The following is a 13,808-nucleotide window of genomic DNA, read 5'->3' as shown; positions in this document are numbered from 1 at the left end:
ATCTTGCCTTCTCTCAATCACCCAGTCTCTCATTGACGCTCTCTCTTTCTCTCATCCGCTCCCTCTTTCTCGGTTGCGTGCTGTCTTTCTCTTCCTGGGTATCGTTCTCTCTTTGCCTATCACGGTTTTTCTCTTTCTCTCTCTGTGTGTCTTAAGAAAAAACGCCTGACATCCAGGACGGAAAGAAGGAGTTATGTAGCGCGGGCAGAGGAATGCGACCGAAGAGAGAGAACAGTTGAAGACGAGAGATATGAAGAGAAAAAATCACGACCGTTATTAGGCATCTCTCCTTGACAATTTCTCGCACTCCCTCTCTTTGGACACTCTTCCTCTTTGTTCGTTTGGCAGGGATATCCCAGCGATCAGCTATATTAACTGGACATAAAAAATAAGGTGGAGTGCAACGAATACGCATCTGAATTAAAAAACAAATCAAAAGAACAAATAATGATCGTGCTGTGTGGCTGTCCCGAAATCAGCTGGCAGAGCGCCGAGTAACTTCACGAGCTGTCTTCCCTCGCATGTTTCTACGGCATCCCGAGTTGATTAGAGCCTCGCCGCAAGAAGATCTGCAGGCCGATGGAGACCAGGGATGCATTCGGCGAGTGCTGCTACGAGCTTCTCGAGTTCTTCCGAGGTATGGGCCGCAGTGAGGTGACCCTTAATCTGGAAACAGAAGATACCGTCGCGTCATGGGGAGGGGAAATAGGAGGCCAGCAAGGCAAGAAGGAGAGTAAGTGAGGGGAGCTCACTGACAAGCGTCGGACGCCACAGCTGGGGGCGGATGGCAGTCACGAGGAAGCCGCGCTTGAGCATATGCTCGCTGGCCCGGAGGGCTGTGGCCTCGGAGCCAACAACGAGAGAGGATGGGGCTGCTGGCGGGGTGCTTAGTCATTGCCGCAAAATCTTGCACTTTTCTCCAAACAGCCTGCCTGCGCCATCCCTCCTTCCTGGCCACCGTCACCGCAGCTGCGCGAGATTTGGCGAAAGGTTAGGAGGGGTCGTTATCCTCGTCATTTGTGCGCAGCGCTCTGGGAGGGAAGAGAACGAGCGCAAGTGGCGGGCATGTTGCGCAACGGGGCTTACCATAACAGGCCGCAACGACCGGCAATGGGGTGGCAGTCGTGAACATGTTGGGGCGACCAAATCCACGGACAAGGTTTCCAAATTTGTCGCTGCAGGCGATGTACCCCCCGAGACATCCGGTGGCCTTGCTGAGTGTGCCGACGATGATGTCGAGATGGTCCTGGATGTCATAGAGCTCTCCCACTCCGCCGCCAGTCTTACCGCAAACAAGCGTTGTATGTGCCTGAGAGGTTTCCGCGACGGGACGGGCGTAAGAACTAAGAAGGAGACGCCCGGAGTATATCGGAAGATGCGCGTAGAGTTCGGAGGACCTACTTCGTCGACGACGAGCAAGAAGCCGTGCTTTTTTCGGAGCTCCACCAGCTCGAGCATCGGTGCAAAGTCCCCTTCCATGCTGAACAGGCTGCGCAAGAAAGAAATCCACCAAGGGCACGGGTGTGTGAGCGATCGTAAAGAGAGCAGGGCAGACGCAACATGCATAGGTCCACCACCTACCTGTCGGTGACGACGACCTTCTTCTCGCTGGCGCAGTTGGTGAGCAGGAGGTCCAGGTGCTGCATGTCGTTGTGCCTGTAGACGGAGACGACGGCCTGGCGGTGGCGCTCCATCATCTGGAGGCCGTCAATGATGGACGCATGGTTCAGGGCATCGGAGAAAACGGCAATCTTCTCAAGCGTAGTCGGCCGCGCGGATGCGGCATTGATGGAGGCCACGGCGCCCAGCGCTGCGAACAAGGCTGTGTTGGCTGCGAACCCCGTCGGCGTTATGACGCACGCCTCCTTGCGGTGCAGCTCCGCCAGCAGCGTCTCCAGTCGCCGGTGGTACTCTGTGTGCCCGCTGATCAGTGCCGCTGACCTCGGACCCATCCCGAAAGCCTTTGACGCCTGCGCCACGAGTAGGTCCTCTCATGCGATGCACTAGACGACGCAAACGTTGATGTAGAGCGTACCTTGATGGAGGCCTCGCGCACAGCGGGGTGGCCGCTGAGGTTGAGGTAGTCGTTGCCGGAGAAGAGAACCATCTTCCTTCTTACCGGCTCCCCGTCGCTGCTAGCTCCAGCCGTGGACTCCTCCACCTCCACGTCCAGCAAGGTGCGGTCCCATGGTCCGGGACCTTCTAACGTCCGGATGTTGGCCAAGGGATCGTCCTCGGCGTTCACCCTGGGGAGGCACATCTTGGGCAAGTACGCCAAAAACTTGGCCCTACCCCCCTCCGCAAGCGCTCTGTCCACCGATTCCTCCCACGTGGCAGATACCGATGCCATCTCAACTCCTTGCGCAGGCGAATGGCAGATATGGGCTTTTCCGGCAGGCCGGGCGGAAAACTTGGGCTAGCCGTCGGTCGACCTTAGGGAGGACGAAGCACGGCTTCGCGGTTGTAGCACTGGCCGGTGCACGGGAGGGTTATTTATGCGGGAACGGGCCGCCGTCGCCGTCTGCTTCCGAAAACTATGACGATGCCGTCTTGGGTGGCCGGCGCCGGCGCCGGCACCTTTGATTTCTTTGACAGCTCTCTCCCGAGGCTGTCCTGGGTCCCTTCATTGGAGTGCCAATTATGTTCGGCTTCTACCCTCGGTCGACGACGCTGATTATGCCAATTATGTTCGACTTCTACTCTCGGTCGAAGACTCTCGGCCAACGAGGGTGTGCTAATTATGCTAATTAACTCGTCAAAATAAAGGGAACTCTGGCGGACCCCCGCAACACGAAACGCGAAACTTCTGACTTTGCCTGTGAAACGATTTGCCCCCCGACTTCACCTCTAGTCTATCCAAAAGAGTGGGCGGCCATCGGAGGAGCGCCAGCGGTATAGTTCACGTCCTTTGAAAGTGTGCAGGCTTCCTTCCGGTTCAGCGCATGCAGCCGGCGCAGAGGCAGGGGCAGGGCCCCGAGAAGGGCGCGAGACTATCCACCAACCGAGTATATTGCTGATAATCTCCAGCCTTTCCGGAAACAAATACGACTTGGGCCGGGCCAAAGACTGTTTCATTCGGGAAGATCGGTCCGCGGACTCATCCCACGGAACCCGCGACTGTACCGCTCATCATATGACGGGCTTTTGAACTCCGCCTCCGCCTCGTCAACCTTCTTCGCACATCACCGATCACAATTTCGAAAGGCGATGGTTGAAAGCTACTGTCCGACAGCTGCAAGATGAACGCTGCGCTGAGGTCCGCCTCGTATCCGTCGTTTCAGAGAACCACTGGTCGTATCAAACAGGCCAAAGACGATGACCCAGGACGTGGCCTGACGGCAAGGTTAACAATCGTCGGGTGCCAGTACGCCCCGACCCGTTAGTTCCTCGAGGATGCCGTCGAAATACGAGTATATTTATCTTTTTTGAGACGATCAGATGTTTATAACGCTACGGGACGACCGCCAAATGAGATATTGATCGCAAGCCACGTCGAATCTATGTTTGGACCTTTATTCCGCAGGCGTAAGTCCATGGCCTTGAAAATTCTTCAAAGCTTTTTACGTTAAATGAGCTAGGATCACACTTAGAGCATGGGCTAACATGTACAGTTTTTGACAACTTTAAAATGGTAACACATCTTTAAACGTGCATGTTTTTTTCACGTCAGATCATGTACGTCAATTCAGAATCGCTTGAGCACACCAAGCATTGACGTTAGGCAACAAAGCATCAATCCGTAATTCCGGATGACGCCGACTATCGTATTCGTCATAATTTCCTATCACCTTTATCACTTCTTCAGAATTCTTACTTGTCCCAAGTCAACTCCCACGCCATTTATGATGTGGAAAACGTTTTTTTAACGCTGTCTATCATTCTAGCTACATTAAGGATGAATGGCCCGTCAATTCTGTCAAAAACTCAATACACCCTAGATTGGCGGCATCTAATACATCAAAATTATTTAGGTTTCCATTATTATATGAGCTTAGAGTTTAATGTATTTAGATTGAACAACAACAGAGAACGCCAGATGAACATTGACCTCTGAACCTTCCTCTCTCACTGCAATTAAAAAACCCTCTTTTTCCCATCTAAAATAGAGCGGTTTAACTGACCCGACCTTGACGACTATGAAAACACAAAAAAATATACTTCACTGAATTAATAATATCGCCTCGAATGATGCCAAACATGCTGGTATTTACGTGAAAATCAAATGCCGACTTTTGTGTGCTGACTCCGTTCAAAAGGCATGGGAAGTAGTGGATACAAGCAGATGAGAATAAACATAAAAAAATCCATGCACCAACAAAAGGCCACAACAATCCACAAATATATGTGGTATGACCCCCCCCCCACTTGATATGTTTACATCTCTGTCAACATTCATTGACACCAAATACTTCCATTATAGTGCAGGTGAAGTTCTTAAATCTAAGCTCATGAATACCTGAAATATCTAAGTGAATGACAGACATATCACAGGTCGTAAGTCACTACCATTAATCATGTGTTCACGATATTCCTATCTGAAGGATGCTCGAGAAGGATATAGAAATATATTGGAAGAGCAGCACTACCTATTCTAGCTCTTACGATGAGCATGGATGATCTCCTAAACATTATCATTTGTGACGCGAACTTTCTATAATGGGTTTTTCATGCGTAGAGTGTTAACCAAATAGGTCTGCACGAATCCCTGGATGGTATTTGACAAACGCAAATCATGGTGTCCTTTTCACGACGTTGTGAATTAATTTTACCTTCATCAAATAAATTATAAAATCATCAAAACTCAGCAAGGCACGTCCACTGGTGGGTGAGGTCGTCCCCACAGGGAATGGCCTTGAGAGATGGATCTAGCTCTGAAGTTTGGATTAGGAAGAATAAGGTAATAATATGGAGAGTAACACGAATCAAAACGCAAGATAATGAAAAGTGATAGGATAGGTATAATTTATTGATGGGTGATTTATGTTTGGTTGAAATTCCTATGATACTGTAATATGTACTAACAAGTATAGATAGGATGGCAGAGAGGAAGGTTTGTATATATATGCCATATCTTGTAAGCTTTCACCATTCTTATCGTCATTGTTCTTTATAGATATTATAGGCAAAGCATACGTACCGGAACAAAATAAATTTATCGTACTAAAGTGAAGGGAGTGTGATGGGGCACGCCCAAACGACATCGATGAAACAGCAACGGAGTCATCTTTGCCATCATCAGCGCCACTGCCGGTTCGTATCCAGCCCGACCGGCATGTCAAAGCATCTCTGAAGACGCTGGGTTTAAATACCCCAGGTAAAGCACGTCTGTGCACATGTTCGCGTTTTAATTATCGGTTTTCGTTCGTCCAATTTCATGCCAGGTTTGCCACGACGAGTTCACCATACTGCCGTGACGCATCCGTATCGTCGCGTTTTATCCATCATATTATTTCGAATCGTTCTAAGTTTCCTACCTACGTCTTTTTCTATGTTTCAAATGTTGTAAAAGGGTCCCTTATTGGGCCCATATGTGGGCTGTTGTATTGGGGCCCATCACGGCCATTAAGATGGCCATGATGGGGACGTTCACAGTCAGATCTGGTTGCTTTGTTTGGCAGTGGCACTTTCCAGGTCTCATGTGAGAAGAAGAGAGTAGGACACTAAGAAAGAGAAGGAAGAAGGAAAGAGGAGAGGGAGGAAGGGAAGGGAAAGGGAGAAAGCATTAGAAGCAGGCGTCATCACCGACCGCTGCAGCCAAGGGCGACGTTGCCCTTCTTTTGTGGTCCCATTGACCTTTGCATGTGTTCTCGTACCCTTCCAGTTGGGCGTTCATGGCGAATGCTTCGGCGAAGGTCAACGCCAGCACCGGTCAGTGGTCTTTGGCTTTTCCTTGCAACGGTTCTCCGAGTCGGTGTACCCCCAAGGCTCTGCCTCGACGCCCTCAGGCCTTCTTGCGACCACTGCGGATCCACCCTAGATTGCCAGGGCAGCCTGTCGCCGATGGCATCCACTGTTGGACTCCGTCCGTGTTGATTCATTATCTGATTGATCCTCCTGGCTCAGCCGATTAGCTCGGGCCGTTCGCCATTGTACGCCTCCCTCCTCGTCCTCGCCTTTCTAGGACGCCACGCTCCCGTGTCGCGATCCTGCTCCCGCTGGTGCCAAGCCGTGCCCATCAATGACACGGCACCACCAACCTGCCTCCATCAGTCTGTGCATTGACAAAGAATGCGACGATGAGAAACCTCATCGACGAGGTATGTCGTTCCCTTGCTCGCCTTCATATTACCATCTTTAGTATATTTTTGATTGTGCTCCGCTACCTAAGGGGTTATAATAGGTAAGAGGATTTATCCAGAAAATCACGAGTTGAGTGCTTCCATAGACACGGGCCGAGCCTATCTGTTACATGCAAGCCCCTACGAATTATTCCGCCCGGCGTGATCGCCGCCGCACCGACAAGGGTCACAAGGTCACCGCCTCCTCATCGGTCGCCTCCCAGGAGCTTGGACTCGGCAGATTTTCCACAAGTCGGACCTGCCCACACTCCACCTAGGTCACTTGCGCCACGTAGTTACATTCACCTTAGTGAATTACCCGTCGACGATGCGATTGACGACGTCCAACATCAGAGAGACGGAAATAGGTAGTAAAACCTTCATTCGGAGATTTTAATTTGGACCTAAGTGTAATACTCTAGGGAGCGAGAACTTGAGATAATACCCGTAGTTGGAGATATCTTTAGTATGGTTACCTTTCTCTAATTGATAGCTCGGTTGTACGAAACATGGAACAGGTAGATATTGGAAATTGATGCGGATCAACAAAGTGGAGATAGTGCATCTATGTATTCACGTATAACGAACTATGAGAACAACACCATACAGGAAAGTCAATAATAACAAAATGAACAAGAAGCAACGATTTATTAATGGTATTTAGGTTAACGAGGTGAAGACACACACACACATACCTATATATATACACATATATATATGTCTATATATGTGTGTGTGTATATATATACAGATAAGTATATGTGATAGGATTTTTAAGCCGCAGGTCGATAAATAGGATAATTATTTTGAAAGTTCTACTGAATTAAGTGTGGAGAAAGAGGGGTCCGGCTGATAATAGAGGACGAAATGGTAAATTATGAGTAGATGATATTTCTGGAATCAGCGGCAGATTGACATATGCACGGAAGAAGCATTTTGGTGTACTTTGGATAAAACATGAACGCGAAATGAGAGAAACGTGTATGTAGATTTCGACAAATTGTAGGTGGTCGACAAAAAGCAATAAAGAGGCTATTCCAAAAGGCTCAAATCAGAATTTGATATGTGCGTTGATTTAGAAAAACTCATCCCAGCCTGGGATATTTTAACATTAATTTTCCACCAGATTGAGACCAGTGTTTTACTAGATCCACACAGATTTGCGCAAAAATGATAATCTTGTTGGAAACAAATGATTATATTACTCTCCCATTTTTCAAGAATTTTGTGCTTTGAGACCAAGAAGGGCCTTGGCTTATTCCAAGAACGATTTGAATACTGATGGATTTTAACTACTGACTTTAGAGTTGACCGCTTGTACCTTTGAATTCATAGATGTTACCTTTGACCAATGAATGGGGCTGTTTCCAGTACTCACAAAAAAGGAAGTGTCTTGTACAGGAGAGAGACAAAGCGACATATACAAAAAGTAAAGGGCCTTGGACAAAAAGAGTTTAAATGATTTAGGCAAATATTGTTTGTCTGTAGCCATGGACCAACCGAATATTGATGAATACAAATCCATGAGAGAGTAATTGAAAATGGTTCCCCTATTACAAACCAATCATTCCAATGTTCCTCGAAGTTATTGTACCCATTGGACCATTATTTGGCATTACGATTCTGATTGATGGATATCTCTAATCGAGGAAAAAAATAGAATCAAACCAGCTTTTTCACTTTTTTCGAAATTAGATATATGTTGTTTATGGCATATTTTTGTGTAGTTATATGATTCATAGTATTATTTCCTATCTGATCAGTAGTGAAATCCATATTCATAGTCGCGATGGGATCTAGTTGTTAAAAAGGACCGACTCGAGACATTTCCTATAACCCGTAGGGGTTATATTTTGATTTGGGTCATGTTTTGGATTAATCTAGCTTTATCGACCGTCTTCGCTGTAATGTTGTTACAAATACTTTTATTTTTTGTAGGATTCCCATAGAATTTCTCAAGTTGTATCAGTAGCAGATGATCATTTGTCAGCCTCTCACCTTATGTGAATAGCGGGGCCATTGAGGAAGATAAAAAATGCATCTTGGGAATCAACCTCATCCTGTTTTTGTTTGTCGCACTTAACCAAAGGAAGGACCTCACAGAATTGATCTTCCTCTTAGGTGCTGAATCTCTGCTTAATCTATCCAATAGTAAAATTGTACGTATTCTCCTATAATGGAATCAACCAAACCCAGGATTGATCAAAAGAGCCGTTAAAGATTCTTTAAATAGGGTGAGAGAGAGAGAGAGATGAGAAGAGTGAGAGGGGAAGGATGGAAGAGATGGGGAGGGAGGGAGTTTGAAAGGGGGAGATTTCGAGAAATAGAGAGGCTGAGAATGTGAGCGGGGGAGACAGAGAAATCCAAAGGGAGATATGGTAAGAGGGAGACCGTGAGAGAGACAAAGAAAACCAGCGGGGCATAAAGATAACAACAGAGAGTTAGGGGAGAGAGCCACAGAGACAGATATATATATATAGAGAGAGAGAGATAAAGGAAGAGAGATAGATAGATAAATAGAAAGAGATAGAGAAAGAGTGAGAGGGAAATAGGGAGAAAGGTAGAGGAGAGGGACAGAGAAAGGAGAGAGAGGAAAAGAGAAATAGATAGATAGAGGGAGAGAGGGAGGGAGGGAGAGAGGGAGGGAGGGAGGGAGGGAGAGAGAGAGAGAGAGAGAGAGAGAGAGAGAGAGAGAGAGAGAGAGAGAGAGGGGGGGGAGAGAGAGAGAGAGAGAGAAAAGAGAGAGAGAGAGAAAAGAGAGAGAGAGAGAGAGAGAGAGAGAGAGAGAGAGAAACCAAAGTCGAAGGAACATTTTATAGGCACAACCAATGTCGAATTTTCTCGGATCCCCAACTGAATAAAGAGTGTGCAAAATCGACCCGACACTCCAGTAATATAGTGTTGGCGTAAGAGAAGGAGATTGGAAGAGGAAAGATTGAGAATGAGGTAGCTCAGGATGGAGATAATATGAGCGGGAGAGTGTAACACAGGGAGATGAATAGAGGAAGGGAGGGAGATTGTGAGACTGAGAGGAAGAGAGAGCGAGAGATTGACACAGGGAGAGGGGGAGAGGGAAAGAATGAGGGTGGGGCAGCGGGAGAGACTGAGAGAGGGAGAGAGTAAGAGCGGGAGGGAGCTAGAGTGAGAGAGATAGAAATATGGAGAGAGTGGGCGAGATTCCGCGACGATCGCACCCAGGACTGCGACCCGAACGACCCACGTACGTGTCCGTGGAGGATCCAAACCATTAGAGTCTTAACTGCAGCCACCCTCCTCTCCATATCTTCCCACTTTCTTTCTCCCCCTCCATGGATCTATAAGATCCCAAACTCTCCAAGGTTTAGATGGCGACTTTTATTTGAAGAAAGGTTTCCTTTGAGTGTTTTTTCCGCAGGTTTGCCTCAGCCATCGAAAGTTGCTGGCGCTGCCGCCGTTGAGGGGGCGCCTCCTGTTGCCATCTCCCTTCAGTTAGCCAGCCCTTGTTCACTCTATGTTTCTCTTTCCTGCACTCTCTCTCTCTCTCTCTCTCTCTCTCTCGCTCTCTCTCTCGCCTCTCTCTCTCGCTCTCTATCTCTCTCTATATATATATCTATCTATCTCTCTCTCTCTCTCTCTCTGTCTTTCTCTCTCTGCCCCGCTCTCTGTCCCGGTCTGTCCGATTCGCCTTCTGTCCCTCTTTCTCATAATCATTTTCTCTATCTATCTTGCCTTCTCTCAATCACCCAGTCTCTCATTGACGCTCTCTTTCTCTCATCCGCTCCTCTTTCTCGGTTGCGTGCTGTCTTTCTCTTCCTGGGTATCGTTCTCTCTTGCCTATCACGGTTTTTCTCTTTCTCTGTGTGTCTTAAGAAAAAACGCCTGACATCCAGGACGGAAAGAAGGAGTTATGTAGCGCGGGCAGAGGAATGCGACCGAAGAGAGAGAACAGTTGAAGACGAGAGATATGAAGAGAAAAAATCACGACCGTTATTAGGCATCTCTCCTTGACAATTTCGCACTCCCTCTCTTTGGACACTCTTCCTCTTTGTTCGTTTGGCAGGGATATCCCAGCGATCAGCTATATTAACTGGACATAAAAAATAAGGTGGAGTGCAACGAATACGCATCTGAATTAAAAAACAAATCAAAAGAACAAATAATGATCGTGCTGTGTGGCTGTCCCGAAATCAGCTGGCAGAGCGCCGAGTAACTTCACGAGCTGTCTTCCTCGCATGTTTCTACGGCATCCCGAGTTGATTAGAGCCTCGCCGCAAGAAGATCTGAAGGCCGATGGAGACCAGGGATGCATTCGGCGAGTGCTGCTACGAGCTTCTCGAGTTCTTCCGAGGTATGGGCCGCAGTGAGGGTGACCCTTAATCTGGAAACAGAAGATACCGTCGCGTCATGGGGAGGGGAAATAGGAGGCCAGCAAGGCAAGAAGGAGAGTAAGTGAGGGGAGCTCACCGACAAGCGTCGGACGCCACAGCTGGGGGCGGATGGCAGTCACGAGGAAGCCGCGCTTGAGCATATGCTCGCTGGCCCGGAGGGCTGTGGCCTCGGAGCCAACAACGAGAGAGGATGGGGCTGCTGGCGGGGTGCTTAGTCATTGCCGCAAAATCTTGCACTTTTCTCCAAACAGCCTGCCTGCGCCATCCCTCCTTCCTGGCCACCGTCACCGCAGCTGCGCGAGATTTGGCGAAAGGTTAGGAGGGGTCGTTATCCTCGTCATTTGTGCGCAGCGCTCTGGGGAGGGAAGAGAACGAGCGCAAGTGGCGGGCATGTTGCGCAACGGGGGGCTTACCATAACAGGCCGCAACGACCGGCAATGGGGTGGCAGTCGTGAACATGTTGGGGCGACCAAATCCACGGACAAGGTTTCCAAATTTGTCGCTGCAGGCGATGTACCCCCCGAGACATCCGGTGGCCTTGCTGAGTGTGCCGACGATGATGTCGAGATGGTCCTGGATGTCATAGAGCTCTCCCACTCCGCCGCCAGTCTTACCGCAAACAAGCGTTGTATGTGCCTGAGAGGTTTCCGCGACGGGACGGGCGTAAGAACTAAGAAGGAGACGCCCGGAGTATATCGGAAGATGCGCGTAGAGTTCGGAGGACCTACTTCGTCGACGACGAGCAAGAAGCCGTGCTTTTTTCGGAGCTCCACCAGCTCGAGCATCGGTGCAAAGTCCCCTTCCATGCTGAACAGGCTGCGCAAGAAAGAAATCCACCAAGGGCACGGGTGTGTGAGCGATCGTAAAGAGAGCAGGGCAGACGCAACATGCATAGGTCCACCACCTACCTGTCGGTGACGACGACCTTCTTCTCGCTGGCGCAGTTGGTGAGCAGGAGGTCCAGGTGCTGCATGTCGTTGTGCCTGTAGACGGAGACGACGGCCTGGCGGTGGCGCTCCATCATCTGGAGGCCGTCAATGATGGACGCATGGTTCAGGCATCGGAGAAAACGGCAATCTTCTCAAGCGTAGTCGGCCGCGCGGATGCGGCATTGATGGAGGCCACGGCGCCCAGCGCTGCGAACAAGGCTGTGTTGGCTGCGAACCCCGTCGGCGTTATGACGCACGCCTCCTTGCGGTGCAGCTCCGCCAGCAGCGTCTCCAGTCGCCGGTGGTACTCTGTGTGCCCGCTGATCAGTGCCGCTGACCTCGGACCCATCCCGAAAGCCTTTGACGCCTGCGCCACGAGTAGGTCCTCTCATGCGATGCACTAGACGACGCAAACGTTGATGTAGAGCGTACCTTGATGGAGGCCTCGCGCACAGCGGGGTGGCCGCTGAGGTTGAGGTAGTCGTTGCCGGAGAAGAGAACCATCTTCCTTCTTACCGGCTCCCCGTCGCTGCTAGCTCCAGCCGTGGACTCTCCACCTCCACGTCCAGCAAGGTGCGGTCCCATGGTCCGGGACCTTCTAACGTCCGGATGTTGGCCAAGGGATCGTCCTCGGCGTTCACCCTGGGGAGGCACATCTTGGGCAAGTACGCCAAAAACTTGGCCCTACCCCCCTCCGCAAGCGCTCTGTCCACCGATTCCTCCCACGTGGCAGATACCGATGCCATCTCAACTCCTTGCGCAGGCGAATGGCAGATATGGGCTTTTCCGGCAGGCCGGGCGGGGAAACTTGGCCAGCCGTCGGTCGACCTTAGGGGAGGACGAAGAACGGCTTCGCGGTTGTAGCACTGGCCGGTGCACGGGAGGGTTATTTATGCGGGAACGGGCCGCCGTCGCCGTCTGCTTCCGAAAACTATGACGATGCCGTCTTGGGTGGCCGGCGCCGGCGCCGGCACCTTTGATTTCTTTGACAGCTCTCTCCCGAGGCTGTCCTGGGTCCCTTCATTGGAGTGCCAATTATGTTCGGCTTCTACCCTCGGTCGACGACGCTGATTATGCCAATTATGTTCGACTTCTACTCGGTCGAAGACTCGCGGCCAACGAGGGTGTGCTAATTATGCTAATTAACTCGTCAAAATAAGGGAACTCTGGCGGACCCCCGCAACACGAAACGCGAAACTTCTGACTTTGCCTGTGAAACGATTTGCCCCCCGACTTCACCTCTAGTCTATCCAAAAGAGTGGGCGGCCATCGGAGGAGCGCCAGCGGTATAGTTCACGTCCTTGAAAGTGTGCAGGCTTCCTTCCGGTTCAGCGCATGCAGCCGGCGCAGAGGCAGGGCAGGGCCCGAGAAGGGCGCGAGACTATCCACCAACCGAGTATATTGCTGATAATCTCCAGCCTTTCCGGAAACAAATACGACTTGGGCCGGGCCAAAGACTGTTTCATTCGGGAAGATCGGTCCGCGGACTCATCCCACGGAACCCGCGACTGTACCGCTCATCATATGACGGGCTTTGAACTCCGCCTCCGCCTCGTCAACCTTCTTCGCACATCACCGATCACAATTTCGAAAGGCGATGGTTGAAAGCTACTGTCCGACAGCTGCAAGATGAACGCTGCGCTGAGGTCCGCCTCGTATCCGTCGTTTCAGAGAACCACTGGTCGTATCAAACAGGCCAAAGACGATGACCCAGGACGTGGCCTGACGGCAAGGTTAACAATCGTCGGGTGCCAGTACGCCCCGACCCGTTAGTTCCTCGAGGATGCCGTCGAAATACGAGTATATTTATCTTTTTTGAGACGATCAGATGTTTATAACGCTACGGGACGACCGCCAAATGAGATATTGATCGCAAGCCACGTCGAATCTATGTTTGGACCTTTATTCCGCAGGCGTAAGTCCATGGCCTTGAAAATTCTTCAAAGCTTTTTACGTTAAATGAGCTAGGATCACACTTAGAGCATGGGCTAACATGTACAGTTTTTGACAACTTTAAAATGGTAACACATCTTTAAACGTGCATGTTTTTTTCACGTCAGATCATGTACGTCAATTCAGAATCGCTTGAGCACACCAAGCATTGACGTTAGGCAACAAAGCATCAATCCGTAATTCCGGATGACGCCGACTATCGTATTCGTCATAATTTCCTATCACCTTTATCACTTCTTCAGAATTCTTACTTGTCCCAAGTCAACTCCCACGCCATTTAT

The 13,808-nt window shown here is 49.9% G+C and overlaps 2 pseudogenes; both read right to left on the bottom strand.

Annotated features, from left to right (window-relative positions):
• Positions 1 to 546: 546 nt before the first annotated feature.
• LOC144703407 (8-amino-7-oxononanoate synthase-like) lies at positions 547 to 2,398 on the bottom strand (annotated as a pseudogene).
• An 8,116-nt stretch (positions 2,399 to 10,514) lies between these two features.
• On the bottom strand, positions 10,515 to 12,107 carry LOC144703406 (8-amino-7-oxononanoate synthase-like; annotated as a pseudogene).
• Between the last annotated feature and the right edge of the window lie 1,701 nt (positions 12,108 to 13,808).

The sequence above is a fragment of the Wolffia australiana genome, chromosome 5 (assembly GCF_029677425.1).
Source record: "Wolffia australiana isolate 7733 chromosome 5, ASM2967742v1".
NCBI lineage: Eukaryota > Viridiplantae > Streptophyta > Magnoliopsida > Alismatales > Araceae > Wolffia > Wolffia australiana.
This window is presented reverse-complemented; position numbering and strand designations above follow the sequence as displayed.